This window comes from Quercus lobata, chromosome 4 (assembly GCF_001633185.2).
Source record: "Quercus lobata isolate SW786 chromosome 4, ValleyOak3.0 Primary Assembly, whole genome shotgun sequence".
NCBI classification, from domain to species: Eukaryota; Viridiplantae; Streptophyta; class Magnoliopsida; order Fagales; family Fagaceae; genus Quercus; species Quercus lobata.
Genome location: NC_044907.1, coordinates 35,457,173 through 35,479,365, shown reverse-complemented (window position 1 = coordinate 35,479,365; position 22,193 = coordinate 35,457,173). Strand labels below are relative to the sequence as shown.

Here is a 22,193-nt window from a genome sequence, read left to right as displayed (position 1 = left end):
TTAATGTTACAAACACAAACTATTTACAACATTTTTACAAATTGTTGATATGACCATTTCTTAGTGGTTTTCATCTGAGCCCACCACTAATATCATTTTTTCATTTACCAATAACCATTCACCAGGTCAGCAGTTTGTAAAGAATATTGTAAAATAGTTTGTATCTCTAAAATTTTCCTTATTAATTTATTGTGTTCACACCAATCACAACTTGCAAACTTACCAGTAGTGGAAAAAGTTGGGAAATTCATGGTATGAGTAGACTTACTGTTTTGATTCCTAGTTTCTCAATTTATATGATTTGAGTTTGTTATATGGGTTTGAGTTGTTCTGTATTACCAACTAGAAACATTTATCTGTCTTTTAATGAGTTGTCTTTGGTTTCTAGGGGGCTAGATTGCAAAAGTTGTATACATCTTGGGAAAATAATCCAGATATTGGTTTTGTGGCAATGAAAGTAAAAAAACATCTATGCTGTTATCATATATTGGATTCATTTACATGTAATATTTCTAGTGGGAAAGATAAAGTTTAGTTGGGTTTACTTTTTGCTCAAGAACTAGTTAAGAACTTGAACATTGTTTTGCATTTTCTGATGGGCAGTGGCAGGGCATTTTGTGCTGGCGGAGATTTTGTGTCACTTTATCATATGATAAACGCAGGTAATAGACTCATCTTACTTCTGCTTTTAAGATTTATCTGGAAAAAATATTTTACTTAAAAGTTAATTATTATTGTGAATAGATTATTTTTCTTCATCGTATATGATTTAGAGAAAGCTAGGCTAGCTAGCCTTAATTAGAGATGAGATGGGATTGTGGAATGCTGTTGTTAGCACTTAGCAGTAAACCTAAGCTGGAACTATAGCGAATATTTAGTAGTAATGGGATCTTCTATGTCCAAACAAAAGGATGCCAAATTTGATTGTCGCTTTGTTTGGGAGGAAGTGGAGGAAGTCTTAAGGTTAGGATAAGCAAGAGTAAGATAGCCAAGAACCTTGTAATTCAATTGGTTGGCACTTCTTGACGTTTCTAGCAGAGACATTGAGGGTTCAAATCTCCCTTCCCCCATCTATCTAATTATAAAAATGAAAAATGGATAAGCAAGAGTAAGATAGGGAATTAGTAAATATAGCTTTATTAAATCAAAAATTAGAAATGAGGTGACAATACTAGTATTAAATGACCCATAGATACATGTATCTCAGAATTTGTTTCTTTACACTACCTTGGATTGATCTTTCCACAAGAATTGAGAGTTTGAAAATATTCCTAGTGTTTACTGTATAAGAGTGGGATCAATAAAGTATGGAGGTGCATACATAATGTTTTGTGATGGTCAGTTATTGATAAAGCTAAAGGAAACTTTATACTAAAGTACTTCACAAATCTTTAAGTTGCTAATCTTTGTTATGGAGTTGGTGCTTGTTTCTTCATTAGAATCATCCTTTAACCATTGGTTAACTCTATGCAGGGAAAATGGAGGATTGTAAGGAATTTTTTAGAACGTTATATACTTACATATACATTTTAGGTACATATTTGAAGCCACATGTAAGTTTTACTTTTCTTTCTTTCTTTTTTTAAGCATAGTGGTTAATAAATTGGGGACTCTTACGTTTGGAGTGTTATATTACCATCAATATAGCTTTGATATGGTCATTTATGGAGATTTTTCTTTGAGATACTTGGTTTTGTTATGGCTAAGAGTCTTGTAGCTCAGCTTGCATCTCCTAGTGTTTCCAACTAAGACGTCCAAGGTTCAATTTACCCCTCCCTCAACTATGAAATTATCAAAAGATACTTGGTTTTTTTAGTATATTGATCTTTGGCTCCTATTCTAGCACTGAACAATTTTCTTTACACTTATTTTTATTTTATCCTTCCTTCTGCTAGCATACTTGGATTTCCTAAATTTTCCCAAAAAGTTTTGAAGTTGTTCCCCCTGCTATACTTATGTTAAAGAAGTCATTGAGTTCTGGTTTAGGGAACTATGGTATCTATTCAAAAGTCTCAGATCTGTTTTTTTTATTTATTATTATTTTTTTTTTTCCCTTTAATGTGGGGATGATTTTTATTAGCCCCAAGTCCCTGTGGTAGAATGTTGGACATTAACTTTCTGTTTATTATAACTACATTAGTCAGAACCCAGTATATTCATGGTAGTGTAATAATAATCTCCATGCAGGTGGCTCTTTTGAATGGAATTACTATGGGTGGTGGGGCTGGAGTTTCAATCCCTGGGATGTTTAGGGTTGCAACTAACAAAACTGTATGTAGCAACTTCGCATGTACTTACGTCCTTTTCTTCTCTTATCTTTATTTTTTTAAAAGAAACTTTTCTTCTCTTATCTAGTTGTTGGTTTTAATGATTGTTTCAAATTTTTTTCCTTACTTTCTTTTGTGGAAGAAATTTTTTAATTATTTTGCACCCTCTAGATTAGACTAATTATTTAATATTGTTACAGGAAGTTTATTTTTTTAACTTAAATTTGTCATGCATTAGGGTTGATTTGGTTTGTTGACTTATAATTGAATTACTGAATGCTCAATTTTATTAGATAATTGAGGAGTATGACCTTCTACTTTCATTAGCATACACATATTGTCATGACCCAAGGAAGCACTAGCCACATCTATGCTATACCTTAAAAGGATTAGTCAAGTTACAATTGGGGTTGCTTGTGATCTTCGATATAGCCCAAGCTTGGTAACACCAGATGTATGGCTTAACACACATCCGCACAACACATACCTAACCAATCCACATAATCTGAGTATCACAATCTTTCCACTCAATTCCTTATGTTATTGTCAAGTCCCACGTTGACTCTTAACACTATTTGTATTGACTCAAGTAAGCGCTAGCCAAATTTATACTATACCCCAGAAGGACTAGTCGAGTTACAATTGGGGTTCTTCATAATCAATATATAAGCCCAGTTCAACCTAATAAACACTCGATATGGGACTTAGCACTTGTACACATTACACACACCTATCCAATCCATGTAATCTAGGAATGAAACTATATGTTTGATTCTTTTTGCATATTAATGTGATTGGAATAATAGTGTTGAATTTCTTATGTGTTTCAGATTCCTTATTTGCTATACATCATTTGCTCAAAAAGGTTCAAAAATAATTTATTCTCACAATTCACAGGTTTTTGCTACTTCTGAAACTCTAATTGGTTTCCAACCTGATGCTGGCACATCGTTTCTCCTCTCACATCTACCTGGTCACCTGGGTATGCCTGTAGTGCATTGTAGTTTTTCATGTGTAGTCAAAATTTTCACTGAATTCCTTGTACATGGTTTTGTTGATTTGGACTATTTCTGGTTCTTGCATAAGTCTGATAAAAACATCATGTAAAGCATTGATTTTAAGATGAACATTCTGCCCTAATATGAATTTACCTCAATCTTTTATGATTTTCTTTTAATGTTGCATTGGAAGAAATTTAAGGGATATATGAACATGAAATTTTTTAAAAGGCCTCTAAAATTAAAATAAAATCACTCAATTTTTTTTTAGGAATGGAGTGAATGTGGAAATGAAGTGCCTCTGCAAAATATTTTTATTTTGAAGTATGCTCGTCATCTCTAGAAGTACACAATGGCAGTTGGTTCAGCAATGTTCTTTATACAAATTGCATTAGGACTCTTGTCATGAATTTGTTGTGTGGATGTTGGATAACAAGCTCTAGCAAATTGCTTTAGAAGTTCTGTAGTCTAAAATTTGTGTTGAGGCACTGTTATGGCTGTTGGTAGTTGACATATGGGGAGCTGCATTTGGTTTCATTGCACCATAAGATGTCACTTCCTATGTGACCATTATACTGAAAGTAGATGTTGCAATGACAAATATTCTAATGCTGAAGTTTACTATGGATAGCTGGGTGACTTTATTCAATGTTGTTTTCCGAGACAACTTGTGGGGTTAACTTGACCCTTTCTACATATCAAGCAATGTTGACAATGTAATTAGGACTCGATAAATGAGAAATCAATTAGTAGGATGAATCATTGATGGCACCTGTATTTGCTTCTCAATTAAATTCTTATATAGTTTGTATCTTTTCTTTTTTGCAGGGGAGTACTTGGGTCTCACAGGAGAAAAACTTAATGCAGCAGAAATTATTTCTTGTGGGCTTGCTACACATTATGCGCATAGCTCAGTTAAGATTGTTGGACCCTTTCATTGTTTTAATCATCTTTCCTGTTTATATAACACTGTATTGTCTCCTTTTTTCCACAGAAGCTTGCATTAATTGAAGAACAACTTGGGAAATTGGACACTGATGATCCTTCTGTCATTGAAACTTCTTTAGAAAAATATAGTGACCTTGTCTATCTAGATAATATAAGTGTACTTCACAGGTATGTCTATTATCCCCTCAGGTGTGTGAGTATTTATGTAGCAGATATAAAATGCTGATCTATTTATTATGCAATTTTGTCTAGGATTGAAATACTTGATAAATGTTTCAGCCATGACACAGTTGAAGAAATTATTGATGCCTTGGTAAGAACATGTTGATTTGCATATTTCTTTTCGTTTTAGAACTATTAAGTATTATCCCATTACAATATAACAGATTTCCATGATACTTTGTATGGAACAAAATGTTCAGTATGTCTGATTTCATACTCAAATCTCTTTCTGTTATTTTTAAAATTGATGGTACGAAAGAAAATAACAGAAAATCTTAGGCATGAGAAACCATATTTCTGGAGAAAAGGAAACTTAAATGAAATAATATCTATACCAACTCTTACCTGGAGAACTGTATCATTTTTAAAACTTTTTGCCTCATCAAGGAGACACTTTTCAATTAGTCAATCTGAGTACCCTGTAGATGCTTCCTGTCATCTTGATCTTTACAAGTGGCTAGAATGACTGAAGCAGCCATATAGCCAAAATCATTTTTTTGAATTTAAAAAATACAACTTAACAACATTATGATGAATGTCTTTAGCTACCTCACAGTTGATTGGAAAGCAATTTTCAAGAGAAACATTTTATATACAGTTAATGGAATTGCTAATGAGCCCTAGCTCAAATGACACTTCTTAACTTAAGAATGGGATGGAGGCTAAGGTCATGGGTTTAAGACCAACCCAAAGTATGTAAAAAAAAAAAAAAACCCAAATAATGGAAGTGTGTCTTGAATTGGTTACTTCTTCCTTTTGACTTTTTGGACTATATATATATATATATAGTGTGTGTTGAGTCTCTTAAGTACTAATCTGAAGGTTGGGCTGTATGAGTTGTAATTGTTGCATACTAGTATTACCATATTTATGGCAATAAAATGAAACAAAATATATGGGTATTTCTCTAAATTGTTACTCCCTATACTTTTCTGGATGAACCTTGTGAGTTGTGATTGCGTTTTTAAATTAAACAATTCTCTCAGGAAAGTGAGACAAGTAAAACAAATGATGCATGGTGCATTTCCACCCTAAGGAGACTTAAGGAAGCTTCACCATTAGGCTTGAAGGTTTCTTTGAAATCTGTGAGTCCTTGATACTCAGAACTGGGCCTTTTTTCCCTTGTCCCCTCCTCCTCCCCCTTTAAGAAACTATTGCATTATGACCTAACCACCATACTGGCTCAGAAACGAGAAGGTAGATTTTAGACCCTTGATCAGTGCTTGATACGTGAGTACTGAATGTGGCAAGGGATATCTAATCAGGTTTTCAGAGATTTTTGTGAGGTATACATTCTCCTGATTATCTTCTTAATAAAACAAACCCTCATGATCCTAGTTACTTTTTTTCTGTACTTTTTCTTAAGGGTGTTCGGGCACGAATGGTAGACAAGGACCTGGCACCAAAGGTATCATCAGCTTATGTTATCAGCCTTTTGGACAAGTGGGGTAGCAATATTGCAAATATTGCATTTAAGAATCCAATCTAAAATTCTTTTTTTTTTTTAAACAAAGCAAGTTGTTGTAAGAGGAGATGGTACTGTGGAAGACTGGGGTTCTATCATTGATAATCAGATTTGTCAATTGCAATATTGCTAATCTACTTTTATTATTAGTAGATAATTGTCCATCGATTACATTCAAATTGTTGAATTGTCATGTTTTATTTGCAGTGGAATCCTCCGAGCTTGGAACAAGTGTCCAAAGACATGGTAGAGCACTATTTTTCACCACTCAGCAAATCTGAGCTTGATCTGAAGCTACCCACAGAACTGCAAGAAGCATTCACATAGTTAATCAAATTGCAACAGTTTTGCTTAATTAATGGAAGAAGCCAAAGGTATTTTGGATGAATCTGCCTAGATTGTAGCCTTTCATCATTGGCAATTATCAATACAAAGGGGAGAACTAACCCATTATTTTGTAGCTTATTGTTGACCTTGGAATGAAAGAAAAGTAAAAGAAATAAATAAAGTTGTAGACTTTGTTTGGACTAGTGGATGTGGCCTACAAAGAACATCACAATTACACAAGAAACTCTAATCAGAGTATGTTTCTAGCTTTAAGACTAGTAATTTGGGTTTGTTGTCATGGATCTTTTTTGTGACAGAAGAATGTACCTCATTGAACAGGGACTAGATTGAATGCCGCAGTGTTGAATATTTCTTGAAGTAATAGTGGATTGCTAGGGATGGGGCAATTAAAAAAAGAAATTCAGTCCTGTTGTTTGGTTAGCGCCAAAGTCAATGGCTAAAGTAGTATTTAGTTTTTTAATATAATAAAAACACAAGAAATATGGCATTTCAATTTGTAAATGTGTAACACAAATTGAATTTGTTTTGCTTATCTTTCTTTATTATTCAGCTTGAAACTCAAGTGGCATGGCCCTCTTAGCTGCTAGGACTTGAAGCTTGAGTACAGGATATTGCTAGTCAAAGAACCAAAAAAAAAAAATCAGTTTCTTTCCTGAGAATTTTATTACTTTGTTGGGACACCTGATGTAATAATTCATGTATCTAATTTCTTTTATATGTATTTACCATCATGACACCAAGGACACCTGTGTACCAAATTCCTTAGTTCTTGTATTCTTGCATCTCTCTTTTACCATATAAGAATGCCATTCTTTTTGTTAACAGTTATCCCATCTAGTGCTCTAGTACGTTAGACGGAAGTCTTACGCCCACATATTTCATATGCATGTCCATGAATCATCAAAGAATCTGCTGTGAAATTTTACATATTTCCTTGGAAAACATGTGTTAAGGAGAATGTCAAGTTTGGTGGGGAAGTAATATCAGAAACTGAATGACTAAAAGTACTGTATAGTGCAGAGCTGCTTGTTACTAAAAAATTTAGCTTCTTAAACTTGAGAACAGAGATCATTTGGTAACATTTTTCTTTTTCAATAATTAAAATTTTATGCTGCTTGGGTGGTTTCTTCCCTAAGTTACTCAAAAAGATAACTATCAACTTCCCTTCGGTTAATAGACTAGTGTCTCATTTCTTTACTTTCAAGTTGTGCTCGATTTATGCCCATGTCGGCCTTACAAATAGAAAAGAAGTTGATCCAAAAGGATTCCTTGATTGGATAAGTTATAACAAGAGTGTGTATGGGTCAAGTTGGAGAGTTTTTTTAACCCAACGTTGAGTTGATAAATTCTCAACCCAACCCAACTCATTGGACATGTAGAAACCAACCCAACCAAACCTACATGAGTTAGGTTGGATTAGTGGGGTTGTACACTTTTACTTACATGTTTCATGTCTTATAAAAAATTTGAACTTTTATTAAAACTAGTCGCTAACCCGTGCAATGCACGGGACAGTTAAACAAAATTTATACACATTCCCTTTTATTGGTATAATCATTTGAAAATAATTCTAACTAATACCCAAATGTAAGAGACACATTGACTTACTATTTAAAGTAGCATTCTGAAGAATTTACACATATTGTGCAACTGAGCCTTAATTTTTCATCAACAATAAAAACATGGAAATTCAAAACATGGAAAGAAAATAAAAATTACAACAATTAATTCTATTATCTTTCATGCTATACTTTGTAATTGTACGGAATTAAGTCAACTCAATTTAAGTAGTTGTAATAAAATTCGCTTCTACTATTCTCTATTCTATAGAGATATGAACATATTGGATTTCTCAAACAATTACTGGTATTGCAATAAAATGATTTATTATTGAAAATAAGAAACAAAGAAAATCTGTCTATAGCTTAAGAAACAAAATATACTAAAATTAAAGAGATAAAATTTTCGGAGGACAAAATATTATAGATAATTTTAGAAACAGATTATACACTTAAAAGGGTTAGTAATTTATAGTACTTACCCCCACTATCAGTATACAGACACCAAGTGTGGTCGTCGTAACCCTTTGAAAGAACCTTCCCCAATTGGACCCTATCAAAAAAAAAAAAAAAAAACACCCAATTAACAAAATTGACCCAAAAGGGTCTAAAAAGCACACAAAATCAATTCAAAAAACAAAAAATATGAGACAAAGTAATTACTTTCCGCTGCCAATGAAATCCTCTTTTGTATTTCTATTCCAAACTGCAACACTTATCTCTCTAAGGCCTTCAATTAATGAAAACACAAACTTCTCTTAAAATACCGGAGTATTATGACCATCTATACACACACACACACAAAAAACAAAACCAGCATAACTCACTATAACTCTACAGGAGCCTCAAAAATATAAAGAGAAATTAAAGGGGTTGAATTTAATATTTACGTTTGGAGAGAGAGAGTTTGTAGAAACTGTGGCTTTATATTTCTTAACTTGAGAGAGGAGTAAAGTTGCTAGGGGTTTGAGGTGTTATAATGTTTTTGTTTTTATTTTTATTTTTTAAATATTGTGCTGAGGTGGAAAATTGTGGTGCCAGCAGAGGTTTCGGTTTTATATATATATATATATAGACTATTTAAGAATTTATTTTTTCCAATAAATTATCATAATTCACATGATAGACCTAAATTATATTCCAAATATATCAAAACTAATTCTCAAAATACCAAAATAAATCAAACTAAAAAACCGAAATATAATTAGGTATATTATGTGAATTATAATATTAATTTATTAGGTTTAATAATTTAGCCACTAATTGGGTTAATTTTATTGAACTATTTTTTTTGGGGGGGGGGGGGGGGGGGGTTAATACTAATTTATTGGGTTAGGTTTAGATGAGTTGAAAAAGTTATTAACCCAAACGGACCAAACCCAACCCAACCCAACTTATCAACCCATGAAAACAAAAACAAATCTCAGGTGTTGGGTTGGGTTGAATTGGCTCAGTGGTTAGATGCACACTCCTATAAGCATTAAGAATTTAAATCCAATTTTACTCAGATAGTCATCTGCCACTATTACACGATCAAATACTTTACATCTTCACGGATATTATTATGTACAGTCATCTGTAAGAATTTTTATAAAAATAATGGCAACTATAAAGCACTAAAAAAGAGAGTTGTTTAGGACCTTGGGCAATTAAGCTTAGACGTGGCAAAACAAGTTGGTTGGGTTGGGTCGGTCAATCGTGTTTGCAGGTTAAATGGGTTGCGAGTCAAAATGAGTCATTTTTAAATGGGTCAATCGGGTTTCGGATCAGGTTGACCCATATTTTTCAAACAATTTTTTTTTCAATTACAAAAACAAATTAATGACAATACGTTTAAAGAGAATGAATAAAATCAATTAAGCAAATGGATTGCCCTTAATGCCACTTGTTAATATCCTTCCAATTCTGACAGTTTTGAGCATGACAAAAATTATTTATAGTCATAAATTCATGATGGAAAAAGTCTTCAATGTTAATAGTTCACTGTCAAAAATGCATATAATTATAAGTTTACATCTTCAAAAAGAGATAAATCTTAAAACAAACAAAACAAATAAGCCTGCAAAATAGCAAGTTATCGGTCTTCTTAAGTGCACATATTCTTGTTGCATTTAAAATCATAGTAAAGTTAGATTACTTACAAATATAAACTAAACAAAACAAAAAAAAAAAAAAAAAAAAAAAAAAAAAAAAAAAAATAACATATTAAGTAAAGAAGAATAAGTAAATATTTTATAAAAATTACACCTCAATCTCAATCTACTCAATATTGGTAGCAAATTCAGCACTGCAAATATTCATACTTGCAAATTGTTGCTCAAGTTAGCCAATTTCGTCAGCATCTTCATCTACAATACAATATTTTAATATAGGTAATTCTACAGTACCCCCCTTTTTTTTGGGGGGGTATGGTACCCACTAGTAGGCAACCTGCTATATCAAGTTACCAAAACATCATATTTGATGGTATCGTCCTCATATTGTGTAATACTAACATTACATGTGATTGTAGTTTTGTCACATTTGGTGGTTCTCTTATTTTTTTCTCACATTTAATGATACCATCCTCATATTGTGTAGTACTAACATCACATGTGATTGTACTTTTGTCACATTCGGTGGTTCCTTTATTTTTTTTCTCACATTTGATGGTACCATCCTCATATTGCGTAGTACTAATATCACATGTGATTGTATTTTTGTCACATTCGATAGTTTCCTTATTTTTTCTCATATTTGATGGTACCATCCTCACATTGTGTAGTACTAACATCACATGTGATTGTACTTTTGTCACATTCAGTGGTTCCCTTATTTTTTTCTCACATTTAATGGTACAACCTTTACATTATGCAATACCAATATCACATGTGATTGTACTTTTGTTACATTTGGTAGTTCCTTTATTTTTTTTCTCACATTTGATGGTATCATCCTCACATTGTGTAGTACGAACATCACATGTGATTATACTTTTGTCACATTCGGTGGTTTCCTTATTTTTTTCTCACATTTGATGGTACCATCCTCACATTATGCAGTACTAACATCACATGTGATTGTACTTTTGTCACATTCGGTGGTTCCTTTATTTTTTCTCAAATTTGATGGTACCATCCTTACATTGTGTAGTACTAACATCACATGTGATTATACTTTTCTCACATTCCGTGGTTCCCTTATTTTTTCTCACATTTGATGGTACCATCCTCACATTGTGCAGTACCAACATCACATGTGAATGTACTTTTATCACATTTGGTGGTTCCTTTATTTTTTTTCTCATATTTGATGGTATCATCCTCATATTGTGTAATACTAACATAACATGTGATTATACTTTTGTCACATTCGGTAGTTTTCTTATTTTTTTTCTCACATTTGATGGTACTATCCTCACATTGCGTAGTACCAACATCACATGTGACTGTACTTTTGTCACATTCAGTGGTTTCTTTATTTTTTTCTCACATTTGATGGTGTCATCCTCACATTGTGCAGTACTAATATCACATGTGAATGTATCTTGCCACATTTGGTAGTTCCTTTATTTTTTTTCTCACATTTGATGGTACCATCCTCACATTGCGCAGTACCAACATCATATATGACTATACTTTTTTCACATTTGGTAGTTCTTTTATTTTTTTCTCACATTTTACGGTACTATTCTCATATTGCAAAGTATTAACATCAAATGTGACTGTACTTTTGTCACATTCAGTGGTTGCCTTATTTTTTTCCTCACATTTTATGGTACCAGTCTTACATTGCGCAGTACCAATATCACATGTAACTAAACTTTTGTCACATTCGGTGGTTCCTTTTTTTTTTCTCATATTTTATGGTACCAACCTCACATTGTGCAGTATCAACATTACATGTGACTGTACTTTTGTCACATTCGGTGGTTTCCTCTTTTTTTTCTCATATTTGATGGTATTATCCTCACATTACACAATACTAACATCACATGTGACTATACTTTTGTCAGATTCTGTGGTTTCTTTTTTTCTCTCACATTTGATGGTATCATCCTCTCATTATACAGTATCAACATCACATGTGATTATACTATTGTCACATTTGGTGATTTCTTTATTTTATTTCATATTTTATGGTATCATCCTCACATTATACAATACCAACATCACTTATTACTGTATTTTTGTCACATTCTTTTTTTTTTTTTTCTCCTTACATTTGATTGTTCTTTCTCATATTATAGGGTACCATAAATTTTTTTAAAAAAACTACACTTTTGGCTCATTGTTCCTTTATTTTTTTCCCACTTTGATGTTTCCCGTACCGTCTTCGAGGTATTGTGCATAACATCATCCATCAGCCATTCAAAATAGTAAGTTAGGAACGTTTAAAAAGAATTAAGAAAACTAACATCTCGAGTTTTAGAAACTCGAGATCCATATTATAACTCGAGTCCAAAAGACTCGCTTTGTGAGTGTGAAACTGCCACATAGATCTCGAGTCTTTAAAACTTGATTTCCATGCAAAAAAATTTCACCTATAGTGACGTTTTTAAGCCTTACAGTGACGTTTTAAAGCCCTATAGCGGCATTTTTCTGCAAAAATTTTTTATAAGTACAGGTTTAGGAGGTCCTATAGTGGCGTTTTTAAGCCTTATAGTGACGTTTTACAGACCTATAGCGGCGTTTTTTCTCAATTAATGGAAATCGAGTTTTTAAAACTCGATTTTCAGCCTGATTTTTTTCCCACTCGGGCTTTTCTTGGAACTCGAGTTTTAGACACTCGAGATTCTAGTTTTTAAAATTGTTTTGAAATGTGACAATTAACTAAATTTTTTAATATTTATTGTTATTTAGAAAAAAAATTCTACCGTCTTCAGTACTCAGTTCCCGAGTCTCTGACTTTCTTCTCTCTCTCAGTCTTTCTATAGTCTACGCTTCTCTCTTCAGTTTCGTCTCTCTCAAATTCTTCTCGTCCAAACCATTCACAAGAACCCATCTAGAGCGACGATTACTAAACAAAACCCTAAGCAAGACCCACAAAAGAAGAAACAGATCCCTAAGCCATGAACGGTACCTCACCAGCTCTAGCGAGGGAATTGTTCTCGCCAAACATTAAAAATCCATTGTTTATTTGCTGTCCTCGTTCCCTCTCTCTCTCGACCGTGCTCTCTTTCCTCTCTCTTCGACTTCGCTCCATTTTCAGAAAGGACCTCACCATTAATTGACCTCGTCGGCGCAGGGAAAGGGGTTTTACACGGCGACGATCGAAACCCATTTCAGGTGCTGTAGAGTTGGTTTGAAATTTCCCCAAATTTTTTTGATTTGTGCTTCACTTTTTCACCAAAATTGCTTGATGATGGCATTTGTGAGGTTTGTTCTTTCCAAGTTGATTTTTTTCCCCCTCTGTTCTGTTAGAAGAATTTGATAAAGTTCGCATTTTTATTTATTTTTCGTGAGGATTTGTGTTTGTTTGGGGTTTGATTTTGATGGGTATTTATCGTTTTGGTGATTGGTCGTTTTGTTTATGGTTATTTAATTTTGCATGCGTTTCGTACTTTTGGTATCCTCTGTTTGGTTGCTTAGAATGTATTGGGAAAAGAGAATAAAATGGAATCTCAAATTTCAATGTTTCGTGTATGACTTGTGATTGATCATGTTCTTGCAAAAAGAATTGGAGTTTATAGGAATGATTGGCTTCTGGGAATACACATAAACATTTAGAGTTTGTGTTGGATCATTAGCATAATTGGCTTAATATACTGTTTCTTATTAGATTGAGTGAGTTCTTTCCAGTTTCAATTTGATTCTTTTTAATAATAATTTCAATAAAAGCTAACATAAAAATTTAATCGCTCTATTATTATAAATATTAATTTCAATAAAAAGAAAGATGGTAATCAGTATGCACTGTACCAGACTACACCTAAATGATTACAAACTCATATTTAGGGAGTCAATGAAATCTATAAAAAAAAAAAAATGTTAGGAATGAATGGTTGACAATAACAGTCTTCCATTCATAAGAATATCTCAGCATAGGCTTTTTGAGAACATGAATAGGATGTTCAACCCCATCAAAAGTCCTACTATTACACTAATGCCACAGTGTCCACATATAACATTACGGGACTGCCTTCCATATTTCGCCACCACTATTGACTATGGAAATTTTCTCTCCAACAAGAAAGCATTCTGGGACACCATCTTTGGCATAACCAAGAGTCTCCAAATGATGCAAATATCTTGGGCCAGATATCCTTGCCATTGAACGACTCAAAAGATCAGTTTCAAAATGATTTTTTCTACTTCTTTTATTGTTTTTTGTTTCCCTTTACTTTGATACGTTATTATGGGTAGGTTAACTAACAAGTTGCAATTTTATTTGCATCAATTTCTCCTTTCATGTCGTTACTTAACAATTAAAGGAACTATTTTGTTTTTTTGGTTGCAAAACTTAAGTTTCAGACTAATATTTTAAACTACCTTCTTATCCATAATTTTTATGGGCTTTTAGTAAAATGTATTTACCTGCTTAGTGAAAGTCTTTGTTGGTTTTAGGGAGGCCTTACTGCTACAGATGTTTTTGCGGTTGAGTGGATTCAGACTGGTGTTATTCACTTTGGGATGACAGTCTCATATTTTGGTTTTGTTAGTGATGGTAAATGATGATCCTTGGAATTTCCTTTTTTAAAATCTTAACTTGTATTGTGGTCAATTAATTTCACATCAGGTCTACATTCCAAGTAGCAAACACAGTGAAATAGAGCACAGTCACAATTTGGTGCTACAAGTACCTGCGTTTTGTTTTTTCATGTTTCTGGATCACCTGTATTTTTTAATTTTCTTGTTCCTTGAATTTTGCTTTCTAGTGAAGTTTGAAGAAGAAATGCTTTGTCGCCATGCTTTTGAAGTTTCAGACTTGTAAGCGTGTTTAACACTTGATGCTTGCCTTACATCATTGTCAGGCATTTACCCTAGAAGTGATTCATAAGCTTACTTATTTTGTTAAAAAAAGAATTGGTGAATACATTTTGTGGTTAATTTCACACTATGCTTAATTGGGTGCTAAAGTAGGAAAAGGAATAAATTATTGTTTTATAATTAACGTCCTCAACAATGCATACTAAATTATCCTAATGTAGTTGACGATTAATTTCACATATTTTTCCATTTGGGAGCTGGAGATATTTATATTTTTCGTTTGAATTCAATCAATGGTACAAAACAATGCCTAAGCTTATTTTGTTTTGGTAATGTGTCATATAAGTACATGTGTTTGTACTATCAAAACTACAAATCTAAGTTTATTTGCAGTCTTTAGAATGATCTATATGGTTGTATTTGAGCTAATTATGGTGACTATGACTCTTTTGGTAAATGAGTGAACATTAATCCATGTATGATGTAGTCCACTATATCATATGGTAGTTAATATATGTGAGCTTTTCATGAAATGACATGTTTCTTCTTCTTCTATTAGCATGGTCATACTGCTTCCAAATTATTTTCTATTTTTATTAAACATGTGAACATGATTGAATTGATCTTTTAGCACAGTTCCAGACCTGCCATTGCTTGTTAGCCTGTTAATGCACATATATGCTCCCTTGTTGCACTAATCAATTTTAATTGGTGTCTCCAAGAAGTGAGATTGATTCTTATTCTGTAATCATTGTTCGTTCTGCGGTGTTTGAATTTAAAGCAATGATTTGTTGTCAAAAAGATGCTGATTTTGAATCTCTTGTATACAGGATATTTTTGTCATTTAGAAAGCCTGTAAATTAGCTAATGTTGTCTGATTAGCAGTCCTTTGATAACATTGAATTATATTGATTGCACTTTGATCCATTATTTTAGTTTTTAATGATAGATTGAGTAGTGAAACAGGAATACAATTACCAGCTAAATATTAAATGGGACAAGTTACTTTCTGTCAATGGTTATGTATCACATGCATGTTACAGTAATAATTATCCACCAAAAAAAAAAAAAAAAAGCATGGTTCGGTAATGTCTGATTAGTTTTTGAGCATTTGTTGCTCATGTGTCTGTATTTCAACTTTGTTGCAGTGTTGGAACTTTTTGAGAAATATCAGAAGCGCTTTGGTCCTCTGCATTATCTTGTTGCTGGATTTCTAGTTCTTATGCTTGCTAAAGTACAACTATGAAATGGAATATCTTCCGGCATCAAAAGAGGATCGAGAGGGAAAGTTCTCAGCTGACCAGGAGGTAGTTGACATGTCAGAACTTTACACTGACATTATGAGGAGATCAAGCAAAGAGCATTCCTAGAGCCTCTAGTCTATCTAGTATTGACTTAATAATGACCCCTAGTCGAATGTCTGGAGAAGATTTGGATACAACCTGCAGTAGTACCCATGCTAGCACTGAACCATCTGACCATGTGCGTGGCCTAGATCCAAAAGCGAAACGCCTATCATCTGGAAGGAGCAATGTACAGCAGAGCCAGAGGTTATTCATCCTCAGCCACCTCTGTCAACAACTCCAAAAGGAATGACTCATGGCTACATGATCAAAAGGAATCTATTTTCAAAGTGGGCATATCACATGAACAAAAGTCTAATCGAGTAATGTAATAAGGAGGGCCTTGAAGTGTTATAAAAAAAAAATAATAATAATAAAAATGAGGGTCTTGAAGTACTAGGGGTGTTTCTCTCTCCTTGTTAAACCCTTTAACCTGATGGTTATACCTTTTATGATATAAATAAAATCAAGTACAAAAAAGTCTAAGAAACATGGTTCTTATGCATCAACTAATAATTGCTCCCTAATGAGTTGGTTCTTAGGAATTTGATTGTGCTGCTATTTGAAATGAAATTAGGAGCTGAGGCAGTAATATGGAATGGTGGCATTTATTGTGGTTTAATTGGGCCGTTCCCAAACATTCATTTGTTGGTTGGATGCTTATTATTACTAAGCTTTCAACGAAAGCTAGAATCTTGCAACAGGGTCTTCCAAGCTCCAGTGGATGGTTTGTGTGTTTTCTGCAGCTCTAGCATTGAGTTCAGGGACCATTTATTTTTCAGTTTTTCTTTTACCAAGAGTGTGAGACCAAGAAAACATGGGTGAGATTTAAGTTTATATTTTTTCTATAATAGAATTTTAATTTTAATAAAATTTTAATTTGTTAAAGATTAAATGTATAACATTGATTTACTAATTAGCAGCTCTTAAAATGTCGATAATAGACTTTTACTTGGAGAAGAAGTCAAAAGATTGGGTTTTTCATTTTATTTTACTTTTTTTTTTGAGAAAGAAAGCATGCACTGTTGTTTGGGAGTTTAGTTTTTTTTTTTTTTAATTAAAGTTTTAATTTGAATAGATTTTAAATTTGTTGAAATATTTAAGTTTTTAGAATTTTTTATAAGAGACTTTTAGTTTGAATAGAATTTAAATTTGTTGAAGTTTAAATGTGACTGCCAAATGTGACAAAAGTACAATAACATGTGATGATGGAACTGTCAAATGTGAGGAAAAAATTTTCGAATGTAACAAAAGTACGATAAAATGTGATATTGAAACTACCCAATGTGATAATGAAATTGTCAAATGTGAAAAAAATAATGCTCTCATGGAATGTGACAATAGTACGGTCAAATATGATGTTGGTATTGTCCAATGTGATAATGAGACTGTCAAATATGAGAAAAAAAATTATGAAAAATTTGGGTACCATCGAATGTGACAAAAGTACGGTCACATGTGAAACTATTTCAGTAAGTTTCTAGGTTTTAGGGGCATTATGGTCGAGGTAATGTGCAGAATAGTTGTGTAAAGGGGTTGTATATAGTTAGTTACGTTTGAAAGAATAATGGAAAGTAGCATCTCGAGTTTTAGAAACTCGAGTTCCACCATTGATCTCGAGTTTTTAAGACTTGAGATGCTAGTTTTCCAGTTTGTTTTGCAACAGGACAACTAACTATATTCTTAGAAAATTAACGCTAAAAGGAAAGAAAATTCCATTACGGTCATTTTTTTAAGTTCTAAGCATATTTAAGTAATTTTTTAGGTTACAGGGTTATTTCAGTCATTTTTTAGGTTTCAATGTCATTAAGTTAGTTTTTAGGTTCTAGTAACTTTTGAGGGTTTGGAAAGTATTTTGGTCATAGGTTTAGGTTTTTTGGTTATTTCAATCATTTTTTTATGTTTTAGGTTAATTTTGGTCCTTTTTTTTTAGGTTTTAGGGTCATTGGGTCATTTTTTTAGGTTGTAAGGGTATTTTGATAAATTTCTAGGTTCTAAGGGTATTCCTTGTTGAGTATTTTCAGGGGTATTTTGGTCATTTTAAAGTTTTATGAGGTATTTTAGTCATTTTTTAGGTTTCAAGGGTATTTCAAATTTTTTTAAGGTTTTAGGGTAATTTTGGTAATTTTCAAGGTTCTATGGGTATTTCAGTCATGTTTTAGGTTTAAGGTACATTGCGGTCGTTTCTTTAGGTTCTAAGGGCATTATTGTCACTTTTTAAGTTACAAGGTCATTTTAGTCATTTTTAAGGTTTCATGGTCATTTTTTTAGTATCTAAGGGTATTTCGCTTATTTTTTAGGTTTAGAGGGTATTTTAGTGATTTTTTAGATTTTAAGGTCATTTCAGTCATTTTTTAGGTTTTAAGGATATTCCTATAATTTTTTAGAATTTTAGGGTCATTTTGGTAATTTTCAATTGTTAGTATGTGGTTTGATAATTTTAGAATATTTAAGGGTATTTTGAGAATTTTAGAGATTTTAGGAGTACTACTTTTGTTATATATATTCGTCAATTAGTAGGTAATTCGGTAGGGTTGGGTTGGGTTAGCTATGCCTATATGTAATATTGGTACGACTTAATGTGACGATGGTTCTCTTATTTTTTTACTCACATTTGATAGTTCTATCGTCATATTGGGCAATACCAATGTCACAAGTGATTGTACTTTTGTCACATTCAATAGTTTCCTTATTTTTTTCTTACACTTGATGGGTCCTTTATCACATTAAGTAATATCAACATTACACATGACAATACTTTTGCCACGGCATTTTCTGCTTGCTAGTTTAAAGCTGCTTCTGCAGAAGACACTTGTTTTTTGGTTCCATCTGGGTTAGTTCCAATAGGGTTTTTAATTTTCCAGATATGTTTGGTATTGGTCTGGGGGTGATCAAAACTTTCTAGTGGAGGAAAGTTTTGAGAATAAGAAGGTGAGGCTTGGTCAAACATGTAACAAGGTGGAGGATTATGTATTTGGGTAGTTGGGAGTGACTGGTATTTTGGTATTTGTGGAAGAACTTTCTGGTAATATGGAATTAATGGAGGTTTCTGGTGTTGGTTCAAATTTTCTTTGCAGGGAGGGAAAGAAGGAGGGGTTCGTTTTCTGGTTCTCGGGTAAAGAACATAATAATCAAATTTTCCAGATGGTTCTCCAAGGAGGTCAACTTCTGGGTCTCCTGCTTCATATCTTTCTTTGAGTTTTTGCTGGAAAGATTTTTTTCCTTTTTTGAGTAGGATCTGCTTCAATCATTTCCTCTTCTTGACAATCAATACAATCACAAACATCCCACCAGATGTGGCCAGTGGATGATTTTCGTTCATAACAAGGCTTCCCATCCTCTCGAAATCCTTGAATCTTAAGGCCATCTTCTTTGTCATACGAGACTGGTTGGAGCATAGCAATCTGCGTTGGAAAGACTGTTACATCTTTCTTTTCTGGAGGAGCTGTCAGAAATTTTGTCTCTACTTCCCCATTCTCTTTTCTGATGAAAAGGGGAGTATTTGATTGGATTGGTTTAGCCGCTTGATGGAGCATCTCATATTTCGTAATCCATGACTCTGGAAAGAGAGAAGTCATCTGTTCTCTATTGAGTTGTCTCGGAACAAAGGTGCACATAGGTGTCATTCCCGGATCAACTTGAATTAATAAGGCATCATTAGATTGGGCCATATCTGGGACCGCCATGTCGAAAGCATAGTGTTTTTTCTTCCAGGAATATTTCTTGAAATGATCTCTTTTCTTTGTTGAACAGGAACAATTCTTGTCATAACACTTTATCTGCAAATCCTTTCTTTTGCAATTATCCCTGAGCTTGCTATGAACTTTGTTTATTTCTGAAAGAAATTTTCTCTGGTTGCAGAGTTTTTCAAGGGCAATGAGTGCATGCTGGTAAATTTCTCCCAAGGAGGCTTGTTGCAGAGTAATTTTCTGAAGATTCATTATGCGAAGTGTCTCATCCCCTAATGGTTCTGGAAGGGAATTGAGGAAGGTATGTTTAGCATTAACATCATCCATACCATTAAAAGAGTAATATCTCCTAGACATCTTGTCAAAATGTTTCTCCAGATCTTTTCTTTGAAATGAGCAACATTTCATCAGCAAAAACTCTTCCCGTGCCACCTCTTTATAATGAGTTGGTGCACCCAGAAATTCGTTATGGACAATTGTAAAGAAATCTTCCAATGTTTTACATTGGGCTGCCTGCCTCTGTCTGTATTCTCCGAGATTGATCCACCATTCTCGTAATCTTCCTGTAATCCTTGCAACAAACTTGGCAATAATCTGAGGACCTGGAATTCAGCTATGCACCAAGAGTACATGTTAAAGAACTCATCATGCCATTTGGAAGGAGGGACATTGTCAAGGGTAAACAAATGTTTTGAATCTATGGTTGATGAATAAGACAATCTGGTTTGGTGATCTGGGACAAAGGGTGGTGGAGAAAATATTGGTGGCGGGGATGGAGGCTTTTGAGGACGGAGAACATCATCTTCCTCTTCTTCTTTTGGGTCAGTCATGAATATTTCTTCCAAGCCAAGATCAGACAAGTCTAAGTCTGAGTCTTCTATTATAGGAATTACAAAAGGTTCCTTGGGATCTTGGAGGGTAAGGGATCTGAGAAATGAGGAGATTGGGTTTGGGGGATCAGGATTCATGGCTAACATATTCATGTCTGGAGGTCTTGAAGAGGCTCCTATGGTTGGATCTGGAGGTTGGCATATAGCAATCTGCATTGGAAAGACTGTTACATCTTTCTTTTCTGGAGGAGCTGTCAGAAATTTTGTCTCTACTTCCCCATTCTCTTTTCTGATGAAAAGGGGAGTATTTGATTGGATTGGTTTAGCCGCTTGATGGAGCATCTCATATTTTGTAATCCATGACTCTGGAAAGAGAGAAGTCATCTGTTCTCTATTGAGTTGTCTCGGAACAAAGGTGCACATAGGTGTCATTCCCGAATTAACTTGAATTAACAAGGCATCATTAGATTGGGCCATATCTGGGACCGCCATGTCGAAAGCATGATTCTGTAGTCTGTAAGCAAGCTGATAATGGAGAGTGGCAGCAAATGTGTCTTGTACCTGGGAGGCTCCTGTAATTCGGACCTGTACCTTAAGAGCATCACAAAGATGGGGATCTTTAAGGGACATATTAAAATTAGGGAAAAGTGTGACAAAAACTGTCCTCGCATTTAAAGTAGTTTGAACTGTCCCTATGACTGCATTTTGGTATTCCAGAAATCTGGAATCAAGAAGTGAAACTCTAGAGACTACTGGGAGTCCTTTTCTTCCATGGAAAGTTAATGCTAGCCTTACTGTTCCAAAATGAAGATGGGTGTATCCTTGTTTCTGCCATGGGACTATAAATTCTCTAGGAAGGGCAAGGGTAATGAAATTTTCTGTTTCACTTGCTGGGATATTATATTGGTCAAACTTTGAGGCTTGGACATATTCTTTTACAGTAGAAGGTTGAGAAGGACCTAAAAATTTTTTTATGGATTTTTTGAAAGAGACTTGGGGTACCATCTTCAAATTGTGTAGTACCAAAATCATATGTGACTATACTTTTGTCATGTTTGATAGTTCAATTTTTCTTTTCTCGCAAATGATGGTTCTATTGTTATATTAAGCAGTACCAACATCATATTTGATCGTACTTTTCTCACATTTAGTTGTACTTTATTTTTTTCTCACATTTGACGGTGTTGTCCTCATGTTGTGCAGTACTAAAATAACCACGAAACCTTAAATATGACCAAAATACCCTTAGAAAAGAAAATGACCATAATAGGCCCTATTCGTAGAGAATATCTATACATACCCTTAGAAACTTGATAAATATCGACATACCCTTAGTTAGGGGTGTGCATGGGTTGAGTTGAAAAGTTTTTTCAAACCAATCCACCATGGTGGGTTAAAAAAAATCTAACCTAACCCAACCCAACCCATCATAAGGGTTCAACCTAACCCAACCCACGTGGATCTGGCTGGGTTGATTGGACCCATGGGCTAGACAATTTTTTTTTCATTATTATTAAATTGAGCATTCGAACAACACCACTACAAATAAGAGCAAATTTATAACCAAATAATCATGAGCATAACGCAAAACAAACATAGACTATATAAGAAAAACT

General features: G+C 33.6%; 1 long non-coding RNA gene and 1 pseudogene across 1 annotated transcript; both read left to right on the top strand.

The window, feature by feature from the left end:
- Positions 1 to 63: 63 nt before the first annotated feature.
- Positions 64 to 6,563, top strand: LOC115986570 (annotated as a pseudogene).
- Positions 6,564 to 12,686: 6,123 nt separating this feature from the next.
- LOC115986576 lies at positions 12,687 to 16,457 on the top strand. The gene is made up of 2 exons (XR_004090794.1): positions 12,687 to 14,452; positions 14,669 to 16,457. It is a non-coding gene; the product is annotated as an uncharacterized LOC115986576 (long non-coding RNA).
- The last annotated feature ends 5,736 nt before the right edge of the window (positions 16,458 to 22,193 follow it).